The sequence below is a fragment of the Herpailurus yagouaroundi genome, unplaced genomic scaffold (genome assembly GCF_014898765.1).
Source record: "Herpailurus yagouaroundi ecotype Mexico unplaced genomic scaffold, PumYag 141, whole genome shotgun sequence".
NCBI classification, from domain to species: Eukaryota; Metazoa; Chordata; class Mammalia; order Carnivora; family Felidae; genus Herpailurus; species Herpailurus yagouaroundi.
The window spans coordinates 72,881,816-72,897,224 of NW_024412396.1; the positions used below are offsets into that span (position 1 = coordinate 72,881,816).

Below are 15,409 nucleotides of genomic sequence, written 5' to 3' on the forward strand. Positions count from 1 at the left end.
CAGGCCGCGCGCCCCCGTCCGGCCCCCGCGGGGGTCTCCCCACGGCCCCCCGTGCGCCGCAGAGAGGGAGACGGCTCGCCAGCTGGAAGGCCGCGCGGGGCCGGGGCGGCGGGGACGGCGGGAGGGCGCCCGGCGCTTCGGGAGGAGCCGGCCTCGGACGGGCCAGGAGAGGCCATGGGCGCCCCCGCCGCGCGGCCCGTCCCCCGGGAGCCCGTCACCTAAGCAAGAGTGCTTCCGTGGAAATTTTACAGATCGGTTGTTTACTCTTTTCAAATATTTTCTGGAATAGTCTGCAGAACTTTCTCACATCTAACAAATGGCAGACTGAACTGATGAGAAGATATGAAATAAACAGAATGACATTTCAATTTAAGTGGGGCGAAAGCAAACGGTATTTTTTTTAATAATATTTTTGTCAAAATGTGCCGTGGATCTAAAATTTTGTCGTGTTCAAAATATATAATTTGGGGGGGGGTACTTCAAGTACACATTTTATACATTTTTCAACCAGAAGAAGTAAAACCTTTAAAAGGCAAAAAAAGCACAAAGCAAGAAGAGGCTGGGAAGGAAGTGGTCTCTCTCCAGCTCTCCTGTTTCTTTCTTCTCCTCCCTAATAGCCTGAAGGAAGATATAGTCAAAATAAAACAATTTCATATTAAACTAACACATAGATGGAATTAATTCCTTCCCAGATGGTCTGAGGGACCTGGCTGTTGCAGTGTGCCCAGAAAATGCTAGATTCAAGGTGATTTTCTCTCCCTCAGCCGCTCAGAGAATTGTAAACAGCTTCAGCCTCCTGATTTGTTTTAATCTGCTTATTGAACGCAGATAAAATTAGAACCGTCTTCCACTTGACATAAACGTCGCTCAGGAAGAGTCACCAGGTTTTTTAGCCAAGGAATATCTGGGGTTTTTTGTTTTGTTTTGTTTTGTTCAAAATGGTAATATTTAACTAGTATGTAACCAACTACAAGTTCTGAGGTCAGGAACCCCATGGCCGTAAAAAAGAAAAAAAAAAAAAAATCAGTGTTTAAACTAATGTTGCCCTTGTCCTTTTCCAGCGATCTTGTGTCGATAAGCAAGTACCAGAGAGTAAAACAAACGATTTGTGTGTTCCTGGCAAATAATTTTTTGAGCTTCAAAAAATCAAAAACACGTTGCCTGTTGCTTTTTAGGAATACCTTGTAAACTGGACGGGAGGGGGTGGTGCAGGAAATACAGTTTCATTGACCCTTGGAAAACTGGAGGATAGTCGAGGTGCAGTCAGCTTTGCTCTGTTAGGGCAGGTGCCGCTCGACAGGAGGGTGAATCTCAAGGTGAGGCTTCAGGTGCTTGGTCACCTGTGAAGACACAGGGGCCCCCTGACAGTGGTGACAGGTGCGGTGAGGTAATGAAGCAGACAGGTCAGCTGTGCAGACAGAACCTAGCCCCCCTCCACCACCACCCCCTTACCCCCTGCAGCCTGGCCAGCTCCCGTCCTGCCGCCCCCATGTCCATGTTTCAGTCCCATCTGGAGGACCCTCTCCCTTTTTAGGATGTTTTCTCTCCTTTAAACACACCCTGCTGGCCCACTCAGCAGCATTACCGGGGACCCATTTGTCATTTTCTCTCACAAAGCAAAAAGTTAGCCAAAGTCTGGACCAGAGAAGCCTCCCCCCTGCCCCCGCCAGGCTCCTTTGTCACCTCAACAGCCCAGAGAACAGGCCAACCATGGGACATCTTTATTCACACCCCACAAAGGCCAGGCGACCGCGTGTGCAACCTCATGCCTGATTCCAGACGCAGCTGCATTTAGGTGTGTGAGAGTGTTGGAGATTTTTTTTTTTTTTTTTTTTTTTTATTGTTTCCATCCTCGTTTTGTTCTGTTTTCGCAGGGAAACTACGGTCCCTTTTGCAGCACTGGGGCCAGCCAGCCGGGGTTTATGCCCCGTGTCCGAGTCTCTGTGGTGGGAATAGACCCATTCAGACAAGGCCTAACAGATACGTGGGGCCAGCCCACCCCCCAGCCAGGGTGAGTTACCTGATTGAAAAACAAATCTGACAACCCCAAAGCTTTCCTCCACGTGCCCACCACCAGCAGGAGGGAACACAGACCCCTTCCTTCCCCAGCAGGCATCCCAACCAGCCTGGCCTTTCTTGGCCCTGCCAACATCATTACCCTGACATTCCTTTGCCACCACCCCCCCCCAAGACAGTCTCCCCTGCCACCAACATGGCTCAGCGACAGGAGAAGCTCTCACTATGCCTGTTCCCCGTGACCACACGGGGTACAGCGCCTCTCAGAGCCGGCCAGCCTGGGGTGGGCCCTCGAAGGCCTAGCTTTGGGGAGCTCAGCAGCATCCCTAGCCTGCAGGTGAGGAACCCCGTGGGATCGCAGTCAAATACCAACACCCCAACCTGTCAGACCCCACACTGTGGTGCCGCCACCCTGCCGAGCCAGCCACATTGGTGTGCGGGCAGAGGCACATTGCGGAAGTCCTCTAGCACATCCTGGCTCCTGTCCTGCGCCCAGCACTGGCGTTCTTGTTCGGAGAACAAAGGCCCGGAGGCCCCTGCAGAACAGAGAGAGGCTGGAAGCAGTGGCTTTCAAAGTTTGCTGACCGTGGCCGGGGTAAGAAATGCATCGTGCGTCTCAACTCAGTGCACGCATAATGGCTACGTATGAAATAAGTGATGAACTTCTCATGCACGCGTAACCAAACGTTTTCGCAAAAGAATACTTCTCTTTCCGTGCATCGTGAGCCCTGACGTTTGTTATCCTGTTTTGTTTCTTCCCGGTGGCGGCAGCCACCTGCTAAAATGGTCCCATGCTCCCAGAGGGCAGCAGCTCGGAGTTTGCAAGCCACTGTCTTCAGAGCTGAGGGTCTGTGGGGTGCGGGAGCGTGGGACTCGATCTGGGGCACCCACAGCCCCCGCCTGCTATTTTTGCTTCCCCTATTCCAGCCCTGGAGTCAGACTGTCTTGCTGGGATTCCCAGAGCCATGACACTGGGGGATTGCCCCCCCCCCCCCCCCCCCCCGCTGAGTTTCCTTCTCTTAGAATGGGGGTGACAGCGCCCACCTCCAAGGCTCCTGGGGACAATCAAATGAGATCGTGCACAAAATGAGGGCCTGACTCCAAGTGCCCAAGCATCCGTCTCTTCCGTCTGTCTGCCAGGATGCCGGCCCCAGTCTGCCTCTCAGTGGGACTCTCCCCCTGCCGCTGCCCTTTGGGCCACCTCTGTGGTCCCCAATGCAGGCTTCAGGGCTCACAGATCTGTATAGTCCAGCTCTGTGTCCATTGAGCCCTGATTTTTAAAAAAAAAAAAAAATTTTAATGTTTATTTATTTTTGAGAGAGAGAGAGAGAGGGACATTGATGAGCAGGGGAGGGGCAGAGAGAGGGAGACACAGAATCCGAAGCAGGCTCCAGGCTCTGAGCTGTCAGCACAGAGCCCAACGTGGGGCTCGAATTCACACACCATGAGATCGTGACCTGAGCCGAAGTCGGACACTCAGCCGACTGAGCCCCCCAGGTGCCCCTGACCAAGCCCTGATTAAGTCATGGGTCACACCCCCGTGGACCTTCCACTGGCTGCTGGTTGCTTCGGCACTGACCCCAACAAGAGTACGTTGTGGGATGGGGATGCTGCTCTTCTCGTGTTGCTGATCGAGTATCTGGGGCCCAGAGGGGCGTCACACAATTAGTAAGGGTAGAGCTGGGGTTAGGCCAGCTCTCCTGGCCTTGGAACACTGTCACACTCCCCCTGATGCGCAGCCCCTGGGTCCATGCCCAGCGTCCTCCCTGCAGCCAGGCAGAGATGACCCTGGCCTCAGGCTCTCTCCCCAACCACCCTCGAGGGATGGCTCCTCTCCTGGGGTGTGGGGCTTGCTCCCTGGGGGAGGGACACGGAGCTCCTGTCTTCCACGGCCCCCAGGCAGCAGGGAGGACGATCATTCCCCATCCGCCTTCACCTCCTCAGTCCTGGGAGGGCTGACTTCATTTTGCCTTGAACAGCCACCTCCTTGGAGGCAGAACCACAGTCTTCCCGCACCCGCCATCGGGCCGCTCGCCACTTCAGTGATGAAGTCAGACGTGAGACCAGGAGTAGCTGCCCTCACATCTTCTGCGCATACGCACACATGTACACACACACACACACACACGCACACACCCTCATGCGTGCACACACTTACACACACTCATGCATACACACACACACTTGCAACTTACTTTCACACACGTTAACCGCTGCAGCCTTCCTGTAATCAGTATACGGACATCAGGAAACAGATGGCTCACTTACACTTGAGCCAGGTAATAGAATTTTCTGGAAACACAGAGACTGGAAACCGATGGAAGTTGTCTGTGAAAGGCTCTTCCCCTCAAGTTTTCTTCAGGCTTTCTGAATTTTCCATGGCCTTAAGGTGGGAGGATGCCGTGCAGGGAAGCTCCCTGTCCCCTGAAACAGACAGAGACCTTCTGTGGGACCGAGCCCTTCTCCAGACACCCAGATCCCCGCCCACAGCCAGTGATCTAGCGGGAGACAGGCAGTGTGGGGGCTGTGGCAGGGATGGGCCGTCTGGGAGCAGGCAGCTGTGGACCAGGTGGCCAGGGAAGGTGGTGTCAAAAACGAAGGTGGCAGCAAAGCTCTGGAGGAATGTTCTGGCACCTGTGCATGCAGAGGCCTGATCCAGGACCCCGTGCGGTACAGGGGAGCAGGAAGGAGCTGGTCTGGCTACAGCAAGGGGCAAGTGGCAGACGAACTGAAAAAGAATGGTGGGGTGTCTCTGGCCCTGCAGCCTTGTCTACCCAGGAGTCCACGGGCGCTGCGGGGCCCCTCTCCCACCCCGGCCCCCTCCGCCCCGCCTCTCAGGGCTGCAGCAGGTCGCGGCAGTTCAGAGTGTCCGAGGGACCCGCACGTCCACGGCTGCTCTGCGGGGCCAGCCCCGTCTCTGGCTTTTGCAATCTGTCCTTCGGAGTCAACTTTCCCTTGTAAGGATTTTCCCTTTTACTTGTTTGGTTCATCTGACAGCTTTTTATCGCTTTGAAGCTGCTCTTGTACGATCCAGCTGTTCTGGCCTGCTGTTTACCTCCCTCTCGGGCCTCACGGGGGAGACTGAGAGCGGCGGACACCCCACCACCGCTTCCTTGTGGCCTCCACTGCCCATCTGCCTGCGCGGCAGAGCCCCGGGGCCCTGGAGCTGAAACCTAAAGCGCTGACGGGGCTCAGAGTCGTTCTCCAAGCTTGCTCCAGCCAGAGGCTTCGAACCGCACAGTGGGGAGGCGCCTGCACCCCCACTCCCCATGCATGCAGGTGCGCACACACACACATACGCCTGTTGTCCCGTGAAGAAAACTGTCCACATACAGGAGTGAGCTTCCCGGCACCGGCTGACCCAGCGTCGCCCTCCAAGCCACCCTTAGGGCCAGTGCAAGACGCCTTCTGAGGCTCATTCTGACCCCGGGGACCTGGGCGCTGGAAAGCGGGTGCCACAGACCCGGGCTTCTGGTCCCCCGTGATGGTCGGCTTAGGTGTGTGCTTCCCCTTCAGCATCCATGAGTGAGCGCTCCCATCTGTCCACCTGCCTCATCCGGGCATTGCTTCTGCTGGACAGCTCTTCACTAGGTGTGCAAGCATTCTAGAAAGTTCTTTGAGCTCCATTGGCCGTCGGGCCCTGGATAATCAGAGATGATGAGGCTGGCCTTGCAAGGCAGACAGACAGGTTGCACAGAGGTGAGCAGGTTCCTCGGAGGGGTGGGGACCCCTCCCTCCCATCCTCCTGCTGGCCCGCTTTGCTGTCACACATGCCCCGCTCACCTCGTGCTCCCTTCGCCCTTGCGTTCTGCCCCCCTGCTCACTGGACTTTGGATGCATTTTAATTTTTTCTCCCTTCTTGCCAACCTGTCACCCTGGTCACTGCCCTCTACCCAGCACCTCCCCCAATATATTTTCATCTGAAGTTTTCTGCCAGTGTAAACCTCCAATGTTCTACTTTAGTGTGTATTAATATTCGTATTCTTGGGGCGCCTGGGTGGCGCAGTCGGTTAAGCGTCCGACTTCAGCCAGGTCACGATCTCGTGGTCCGTGAGTTCGAGCCCCGCATCAGGCTCTGGGCTGGTGGCTCAGAGCCTGGAGCCTGTTTCCGATTCTGTGTCTCCCTCTCTCTCTGCCCCTCCCCCGTTCATGCTGTCTCTCTCTGTCCCAAAAATAAATAAACGTTGAAAAAAAAAATTAAAAAAAAAAAATATTCGTATTCTTAAGGACACAAAAACCCCAAAGCAAAAGAACGCCCAACAGCGGCAGGTGCCAGGGGAAATTGGGACCCTGTGGCCAGGTCTGCCTGTCCACCCTGCCCAGAGCTTGCTGAATTACAACTCCGAGCAAGACGCTCAAAGCGTGCCCCCGAACTTTAGTTCAAAGCACACCTAGTTTGGCGTCTACTACAGTCATGGACCTATGGAAGTAGGAAATCCCTCGGATAGCATCTGGCCTGAGCCCCTTGTTTTAAGAGAAGACCACAGTGGTTCAGAGAGGGACAGGACTGGCCCAAGGTCACACAGCCAGTTGATAAGCCTGGTAAGACCTGGTGGAAAGTTTCTTGGCTTCTGTTCTGGCTGGTTAAACATGGCAAGCGTTTAACGCAAGCCCGTGTCTTTGGCTGCAAACCGGAGAATGTAACCCAGATAGTCATGAAGGGTGTGATTTACACGCCATTCTGAGCATCCAGCGGAGCACAGCAATCTGAGCTAAGCATTTGCTGTGTGTTAGTACCGTCATGCCTCACCTTGTCTGAAGAAGCCCCCTTCCCCAGCCCAGTTGGCTCAGTGGGTACCCAGCAAGGATGCCTTCCAGGCCATGCTCCATGCACAGAGCTCCACGCTCCAGCCCAGCCCCAGCTGTTGGAGTCTTTCAAGAAGTTGAACTAAGCACAGCAACTGAATCAGACGGACCTGAGCCTGGGGCCCCGAGATCCCACAGATGCAGATGAGGGGATGTCTCCATGCATTAAACCGCAGGTTTTCGGTCACGTCCCCCACCCCACAGTAATCCTCTGTGCCCCCAGGGGCCTCTCATTGTCCCTTCATCAGCCCACACTGAAGCGAGGCCCTGGGGTTTCAGGGGCTGGACGAGACCAGGGCTGGGGAAGAGGTGGGTACGTGGGAGGCAGGCTAGGCTCCAGACGATGGGATGCAGGGTCCCACGTCCTTAAAAGGGTGACAGGGGCCCCAGCAGCACCGGGAAGGGACTGACACTGAATGTCAAAATGGCATAGGGTGAGGACCCCGGCCCTGGTACCGCCCTCCAGCCCAGACACACTGGCCTGTCGCCCCACCCAGATCCCCCCAGACACCTGTATTCACTTCCTAGCGCTCCCATAACGAGTGGCCGCAAGCTGGCGGACTTCATACAGTAGATACTCTGTCACATTTCTGGAGGCCACGAGTCTGAAACCAAGGTGTCTGCAGGGACACGCTTCCTCTGAAAGCTTTAGGGGAGGATCCTTCCCGGCCTCTTCCAGCTTCTGGTGGCCCTGGGTGTCGTTGGCTTGTAGCTGCACTGCTCCAAACTCTGCCTCCATTGTCTCATACACACACACACACACACACACACACACACACACACACACACCCAGAGCCTATGTGTCTCTTCTCTGCTCCTCACGAGGACACCACCATTGGGTTTAGGGCTTACATAACCTCATTGCTTCTGCAAAGGCCCTACCTCCAAATAAGTGCACATTCTGAGGTTCTGGGTGGATGTAAATTTGGGAGGGGACACGACTCGACCCAGTACAACCCCCACACGCTCTGAAGAAAGAAGGGCCCTGTGCAACTTGAGCGGCCCTGGTGTGTGAAGACAAAGTTTGCTTCACGACTGAGATGGCCTCAACAGAGCGGCCGGGGACTTCCTGACGAGCCAGGCCAGGGGTGTCCACACTGCCTTCTGTTGTCTCAAGTCAGGGCAGCGATGCTGCGTGGCAAGCCAGGGTCCGCAGGGAAACGGGGAGGGGGGTGGTGTGGGGAAAGGCAATGGGCAGGAGCACGGAGCGGGGGTGGGGCCTTGGAGAGAGCGGCTGCCAGCCTGTCTTCCTGTCCCCGTGATGTGTGGCCTCCCCACAGACTGGCTATCCCTCCAGAGCCCTCTCTTCACTGGTGCTGGTTTGCGTGCTGTATAGACATCTGTGCTTCTGTTGGCCCCAAACCCCAGGTTTCCCTTCCCCACTGTGGTCCTTCTGGTTGAGCGGGGCTGGCCCAATGTCACCTGCCACTTCTCTGCACACTGGTTGTCCACTCAGGAGTGGACCCAAGGGCAGGGTCGGGCCAAATCAGAGTCAGATCGGGCGCTGCGTGGGCACTGAGATCGCTGAATGGCAGAATGACCTGTGGAGTGACCTTGCCACCTTGTGGGGGAAGCCCCGCCACACAGTGAAAGGGTCTGGAGGAAAGCTGAGTGCAGAAAGACAGACGCATGCGGTGGCATCATTTGAGCCGTTGGGTCCAGATGAACTTTGGACACCTTAGTCTCAGGAACCAGCGCATTCACCTATTTAAGCCAGCCTGAGTGGCATTCTTACACTGACCGGCCACGCCTGTGCCCCCCACCAGCCCTGGCCACGGGCAGGACAAAGTTTCCCGGGAGGTGTGTCCGACTCAGTACCGGGTCTACACCCAAAGCCCTGTCCACACTCAGTCCCCGGGGGTCATGGCTGTGCGTGGGGCGGAGGCCAGAGACGAGGTCCCAAATGAGACCAGGAGGAGCTAGGGGCCAGGTGCCCCATACAGATGGCCAAGACCACGTCTGTGTTCTAGACCCTGGGCCACCGGGTCCGTCCCACCATCACTGTGGAAGAACCGGGCTATGCACACACTTCCCAAGGAGTCTAGGCTCCTTGGTCACCCCAGCCCCTGCACCTGCGCCCTCCCTTGTTAGGCAGCTGCTAGAAGGACTTGTTCGGGGAAATGAGGGATCGAGCTTGGGGGCCCACATAGGAGAGAAGACCCCCTTTGCAAGGGGACGGGCATCAAAAATGAAGGAAGGTTCCAGTGGGGACGGGGCAGTATTGCTGCCCTAAGTCCAGCCCCCGGGGGTGAGGGGTCTGCCTTGTGAGGGAAGCACATGGGATGCGAACCAGGTCTTGCAGGGGGGCTGCTGGACAGACGCTGCTGCCTTCACGGCCCTTCACAGTCTGATTTCCTCTCTGCAAAATGAAGACCTTTGTCTTTACGAGTACCCTCCATGACTGAGTTTCTCCAAGGGTCTAAAAGCCAAGGTCACCAACCAGTAGGAGGCCTGGGGCCGGAGCCCCCCGTTTCCCAGGTGACCGTCAGGAGACTGGCCAGAGATCGGGTGAGCTGGTCTTCACAGAGACAGGACCAGGGTCCCCGAGACGCACTGGTCTGTCCTCCCCCTAACCCGAAGCGGGAGCGAGCCCAGGAACAAGACCATTGTCAAGGCCTGACATCGTCCACACCACCCCCGTTGTTCTACAGATGGGGAAACCGAGGGGGAGGAGGAGTCCCCTGGCAGGGGCGCGGAGCTCGCCGAGGGCAGAGCCGGTCGCCTCCCATCCCACCGCCGCCCACGGCAACTTGGCCCTCGTGAGAGCCTGAAGTGGCCCTTCCACTCCAGGCTGCCGGGATACCTGTGTCACCGATGGCAACGTCACCCTCTCAACAGCCGAGCGACTGCTGGCTCACGCATATGCTGGATTGGAGCCGGGGTGGTACAAGGGAGGCAGCCGGTGGGGGACCAGGCCTACAGGAGACCCAGTACTCTTCACATTCCGTCTGGGACTCAACATAGCTCCTTGGGAGCTTTGACTCGGCTACCGAGCAGCTACGGCAGAGAAATAATTGGTGTCCACCTCCCCAGCTTCTGCTTCAGAGCATCAGGGCGGGCCCTGGGTAGAAGAGAAGACCCCCCTTCTGCAAGTGGACAGACACCAGGATGAAGGAAGCCCCCCAGTGGGCCTGGACCTGGCGTGGGGGCCACACGGGCCCAGGGGACACCTAGAACAAGGCAGGCCCTCTCTTGGCCTCACTTTGCTCACCCATAAAATGAGGCATTAGAATAGACCTCGCTCAAGGGCCTTCCACCTCCCGTGTTCTGGAAACCACGGGAGACAGAACTGGCCTGTAAGCAAGCACCAGTGGCCCCCCGGAGACCCGGCTTCCCCTTCTGGAATCCCATTGCTGTCTTCAGTTCTCTTCCTAGAGACTCGGTGTTCTCTTTGTGGGGGAAGGGGGGGTTGGGCTTTTTAAACCACACGACCGCGTTTCTCTCTTTAACACAGGAAGACACAGTAAAGGAATTCAAAGCGATGATTACCCTTCCAGAATGCCCCTGTTGACATTTCCCAAAATGAAGTCACGCCCGCAGCCGGAAAGAACCTGCAGAGGAAGAGGTCAGCGGTGAAAGCCGACAGCCCCCGGCCCCCTCCCCGCCCGAGTCCTCACCGCCAGCCACAGAACACGCAGGGGCTCGGGCTCGCGGCCCGCACCCCCCCCCCCCGACCCGGCCCTTCCCCCCCCCCCCCCCCCCAGGCCTTGGTGTCTTCATCCGCAAAGGCCGCCAAAAGGTAATACCCACCTCCCGGGCCTTCGAAGGACCCGGTGAGTTATGGGCACACACGCACCCAGAGGAGGGCTCCCAACAGGTACCAGCAGTTCTGGAGAATTCGCCCACAGAGCGCATCGCCGTCTGTTTCTAACCCTTTTTTCAACGCAAGATGTATCAGACTTTGGCGTCTCGCTTTCTTTGCCTTGTTTATTTTAGAGCTCCGTCCATCCCAGTGCATGAGGGCAGACATACCTCCCTCTTGATTAGGAGCCTTCGGATCCACGGGCCCGCCCTCCCCCGGTCACCGATACCACGGCACAGGGGAGTTAGAGGCCTAGAAGTGTCGATTCCGGCCCAAGCTGTGTACGCATTTTCGGTTTGGCCGGATTCACGCTTCCATCGACGAGGATGAACGTCCCATCTCCGAAAACCCGCTAGCCCTGGGACCGCTGTGGTCTGGGCAGTTTCCAGTCTGGCCCGAGGTCGCCACCTCGGGGACAGCCTGGCGAGGCATCGCGGGACCACAGAGCCACAGTAATGCGGCAGAGACACAGAGACGGGGAGTGGGCTCCAGGGCTGAGAGACGTCTCAGGGACCCCGGGGGGAGGGGCAGGAGCCACAGCGGCAGCCGGTTCCTCGGTGACCCTCAGGCCCTGCCTGGTATTCGTCTCCCAGGACATTTGATAGAATGAATGCCGGCCTTTTGGCCGGGACATTATCAGCCAGCTTTTCCCTCTGCAGCCCCGGGGCTGGCTGGGACGCCCGCCTCGGCCCCTTTCGGCGGAGGGGGTGCCTGTGGAGACAGCCCGTTGTGTGGCCTCCTCAGCAGGTCCGGCTCTGACCTCAGAGAGCCGGCAACTCATGGAAACAGCCAGATGCCATTCTGAGCCAAGCCCAGCGGGGCTGCTGCCGGGCCAACCCAGGTCATCCATCCGAGTGACCACAAAACAACGAAGCCCATCTTCCCCTGCACCATTACTGGCCTAGAGAAGGTTCCAGAAGAGAGGCTGCAAACCTGTTTCCAGTGAAAGTGGCACCGCCGGGTGAGGAGACAGCCTCCAGGGGGACCAGGCAACTCGCTGGGAAAGATGGACATTCAGCACACTGCTGAGGACATTCACGTGCCTGGTCTCATCATCTGCCTGAAAGGGTTCAGGCCGCAACCACCAAGCTCAGCCATGTCCGTGGCTTTGCAGACGCTGTTCCCTGTGCTCTTCCTGCTGTCTCCATCCCACCTGGCCCTCTGGGGCCCTTTGCTCCCTCCTATGGTCACCGAGCCACGGGCCCCATCATGCCCCACCTTTTGTCGCCTCGTCCCCACCCCAGCACCCAGATTGCGAGCCTCTAGAGGTCACTGGTCATGCCTTTCCATTTCTGTGTCTCTTTAGCCCCAAGTAGTCGTGCAAGCTGGCAGGGATTCAGGAGGACGAAGAGGGATGTTTGCAACAGCGCCCCCCCCCCTTGCCTCTGAGTCCTGGGCCGGCCACAGGGCTGGGGTTTTGCACCTCAGTTTCTTGATCTATAAAAAGAGGCATGGGGATGGCAGGTGCCAAAGGCCCCTCCAATTCTGTTGTTTGTGGGTTTTCTCATGGAGGAAGCTGGAGGGTGGGAGAGGCCGGGGAGGCCCAGAGAGCCCCCCACTCTGTTCCCCTCGTGCAGTGAAGGGGCAGCTTCGTCCACAGCGGCCAGGGCCGTTCCCGGGCTCCACGGTGTCCCAGGGAAGGCAGCAGAGGTGGGCGGGAGGGCATGGGAGGACAGGCTTTCACTGACCATCCAGCCCAGCAAAGCTAGAAACCGTCAAAAAGTAAAAATTCCATTTGTAAACAAGATCGAATTATTTGATTGTGAAACCAGTGTCCGTGGAATTTAAAATAATTTAATATGAAACAATATCATTTGAAATGCTGGCCAGCCAAGGACCTGGGGGCAGTCGGGGTGGGGGGGGGGGGCGGCTGGCCTCCTGTGGCCAGACACGTGGAACCCAGCCTCCGGGGATAACAACGAGCCACCGGTCAACAGGCAAGGTTGAGAGTCCAGTGCGTGGCAAGCCCCGACCGGGCCCGAGGCCACCAGCCTGGGCCTCCCGTCCTCCCGGAGCTCACAGTGACGGGCAAGCAAGACGCCAGCGATTTCCAAAGCAGTGCCAGAGAGCAGGGTGGGTGTGGCTAGGTGGCACACAGTCGGAGCCAAAAGGGAGGCCCAGGTGGCCCTCCCTGGGCCCCAGTTGGCATCGTCAGGCAGGCTCCAGGCCATCCCCGTATTGTGGTGAGGAACTGAGGACAACATCCTCCAAGCACGGACAGCAGGAGAGGGGTGTTCAGACTAGAAATGATGACCACTTGTGACCCCAGCTCTGCGTGACCTGGGGCCAGCAAGCCGCTCCCAAGCCTCTGTTTTGTCATCTGTGGAATGGGAACAATCCCGGCCCCCACTCCCCGGTGGCAGCGAGGATCAGATATCATTCCTGTGTGTTCCCCTGAAAGCTGGCGCGCCCGACGGACGGGGGCACTCCACAGAGAAGGTGTGATGTGGCTGGCACTGTCGATGGATGCCCGCAGAGGTGAGGCGAGTGGGAGCCAGGTGCCCCGGACGCCTCTGTGGGCTGTGCACCCGGCTGACTCTGGACCCCAGCTGCGGCGGCCGCTGGCACTTTGCGGGAGGCTGGGGCGGGCAGGGCCCCGCAGATCCCGGAACAGCAGCGCCCCGCTTCCCTGCATCCCGCCTCGACGTAAACACGGTTGGGAACCTTTCAGGACCGCGACAGCAAGAAAAACAAACCCGCGGAACCCAGACAACGAGCGCAAATGCTAACTTTCATGTCACATCCAGAAACCACGTGTTCATCGGGCCACCTGCGGGCTTGCGGCTCAGCGGGGAGGTGCAGGGTTGTTGTGTTTAGAAACCAAGCTAGGGGCACAGCTGCGGGCGCCACCTCCCTCCGTCCTCCCAGACACGGCCCTTGAGGCCGCCTGGACGTCGGTGTGGGGATGGGCACCCATGCCTCTGGCTTTTAAGTCGCCTGGGAGTCAGTGGAGCGGAGGGGGAGGGTCCTGTCACTGTGGGCCCCACCTTGGGCACCTCTCCGTGCTCAGCGGGGCCTGGCAAAGGCCTGAGGTCACCTGGCCAGTGAGTGGCAGACTTAGAACTCACGCCAGGACCCCCGACTCCCCAGACACACTCTCTTCCCGCTACCCCCGGCTGACTGGCCACCGTCCTGCTCAGGCAAACCGACTACCTATGGGCTTGGGGAGGGCTCCAGATCCCTCCTACCCTTTGAGACAGCGATGCTGAGAAGTGTTATTTTTATTCGTCCCCAAGCCTTGCCAGATTACATTGTCAAGGCCAGCACTTTGGAGATATTCCCTTGGTTTCGCAATTCACGCAGTGACTAACACATGTTACATTTTGAAAACCTCTCTTGGTAAAAATTTAAGCTGACTTGTAAATACATAAAAGTCTCGATGTCAATGGGGTGCATGATTTCTCGGTGGCTGTTTTGTAATCCCAAGATTCCAAAGGGATGTGGAATTCTATAAAAATGGAGAACGAGCACCCTCCCAGAGCCGCCCTTTGGAACCATCACTACGGGCAGCGGAACAGCCCTTATATCTGTCCGTCGTTACAGAAGTTACAAAATCACTTCCCGTTTCCTGCCCCAGGCAGGGCAGGACACTTCCGGGGGGTGGTCCGAGCAGGGAGAGCAGAGAAGCCCGGAGCGGAGGATCGGGGTCCCTCCACGGGGCAGGAGCGCACGCAGGTAAGTAGGGTGCGGGGCACCGCTTAGCTGAGCTGCTGAGATGTCAAGTCTCGCCGAGCAGGACTCCATCCCGGCCTCACGCCCCTCTGCAGCCTGGGCCACCCACACCCACGCTGTGCCCGTCACACCCACAGCCCCTGCTCCCACGTCCCGGCTCCCTCACTCTGCACCCAGCTCAGCTGATTGCACCAGACCGGTCCCCACCCAGGACAGTCCGCGCCTAGGCTGGACGGGCGGCTCTCTGTCCGAGCATCCGAACTAGGACGTGAAACGGCGGTGGGGCAGTTGGCACTGGGACAACGTGATCTTCCTGCCTGTGCCGGGACCATGGGGCACGCTGGCTTTGGCGTGGGAAGGTGACGGGGAGAGGAGGAAGAGAGGAGAAAAGTCGAGAATGATGAGGGAGAGGCCGCCCGCCGTGACAGGCTCCGTAAGGAGTGGGCCCAGGGCTGCCCTGGTGATGACGGGCTCAGCTCGGTGCCCAGAGCGTGGGCAGTGCCTCCCAGCCCCACCAGCACCTCCGTCGCACCCCCAATTTATTGCTCTAGAGGATAACGCTTATCAGCGTACAGTGACCCTGCTTCTCGTTTTGTTCCCCCGTTCCGTGTCGGTCTCCGCCCTGGACTGTAGACTCCGTGCCTTAAGTGGCCTGTCTGGCTGGCTCCCCGCCATATCAGCAGAGCCCAGCCCAGTGTCTGGGCATAGCGGGCACTTCATGATCACTTGTTGAATTCACGCACCTCTGAGAGAACGGGGGAGCCGGCCTCCTCCACCGCACCCCCATGGGTCGGTTTCACCCCTTCGAGAAGTCCAACCAGACACAAGAGCGGCTTCGCTCCTTCCGTGACCTCCGACAGGCAATACGGGGGTGGGGGAGGCGACTCCCTAATCAGCAGAACGCTCACCTGGGCCGTGCAAGGGCCAGGAAGCGGCCGCGAAAGTCGAGACACGTCTATGATGCAATAAACTCCAGGATGAACACTGGTCTTCTTCCAAGTTCGGGGCCATTCTGTCTGGGCTCCTCCCGGGGCCCTCCCCACGTCCCACCCCACCCCCACCCCCCGCGCCGCCGGGCGGGGGGGGGGGGGGGGGGGGGGGGGGGGGGGGGGG

General features: G+C 58.2%; 2 long non-coding RNA genes across 4 annotated transcripts in view; one reads left to right on the plus strand and one right to left on the minus strand.

Moving 5' to 3' along the window:
- LOC121032295 (uncharacterized) overlaps positions 1 to 15,409 on the plus strand; it is a 38,511-nt gene that overhangs the window by 6,832 nt on the left and 16,270 nt on the right. For both annotated transcript variants that reach the window (XR_005791201.1, XR_005791200.1), the window contains exons 2-3: positions 10,277 to 10,387; positions 11,369 to 11,585. This is a non-coding gene — a long non-coding RNA (uncharacterized LOC121032295). The remainder of the gene's footprint in view (positions 1 to 10,276; positions 10,388 to 11,368; positions 11,586 to 15,409) is intronic.
- Positions 4,223 to 10,079, minus strand: LOC121032296 (uncharacterized). Of its 2 annotated transcripts, none has more exons than XR_005791203.1 (2): positions 10,034 to 10,079; positions 4,223 to 4,440 (listed from the first exon to the last, which is right to left on the minus strand). It is a non-coding gene; the product is annotated as an uncharacterized LOC121032296 (long non-coding RNA). The 2 variants fall into 2 exon arrangements; XR_005791202.1 differs by lacking the exon at positions 10,034 to 10,079 and adding an exon at positions 4,651 to 4,787.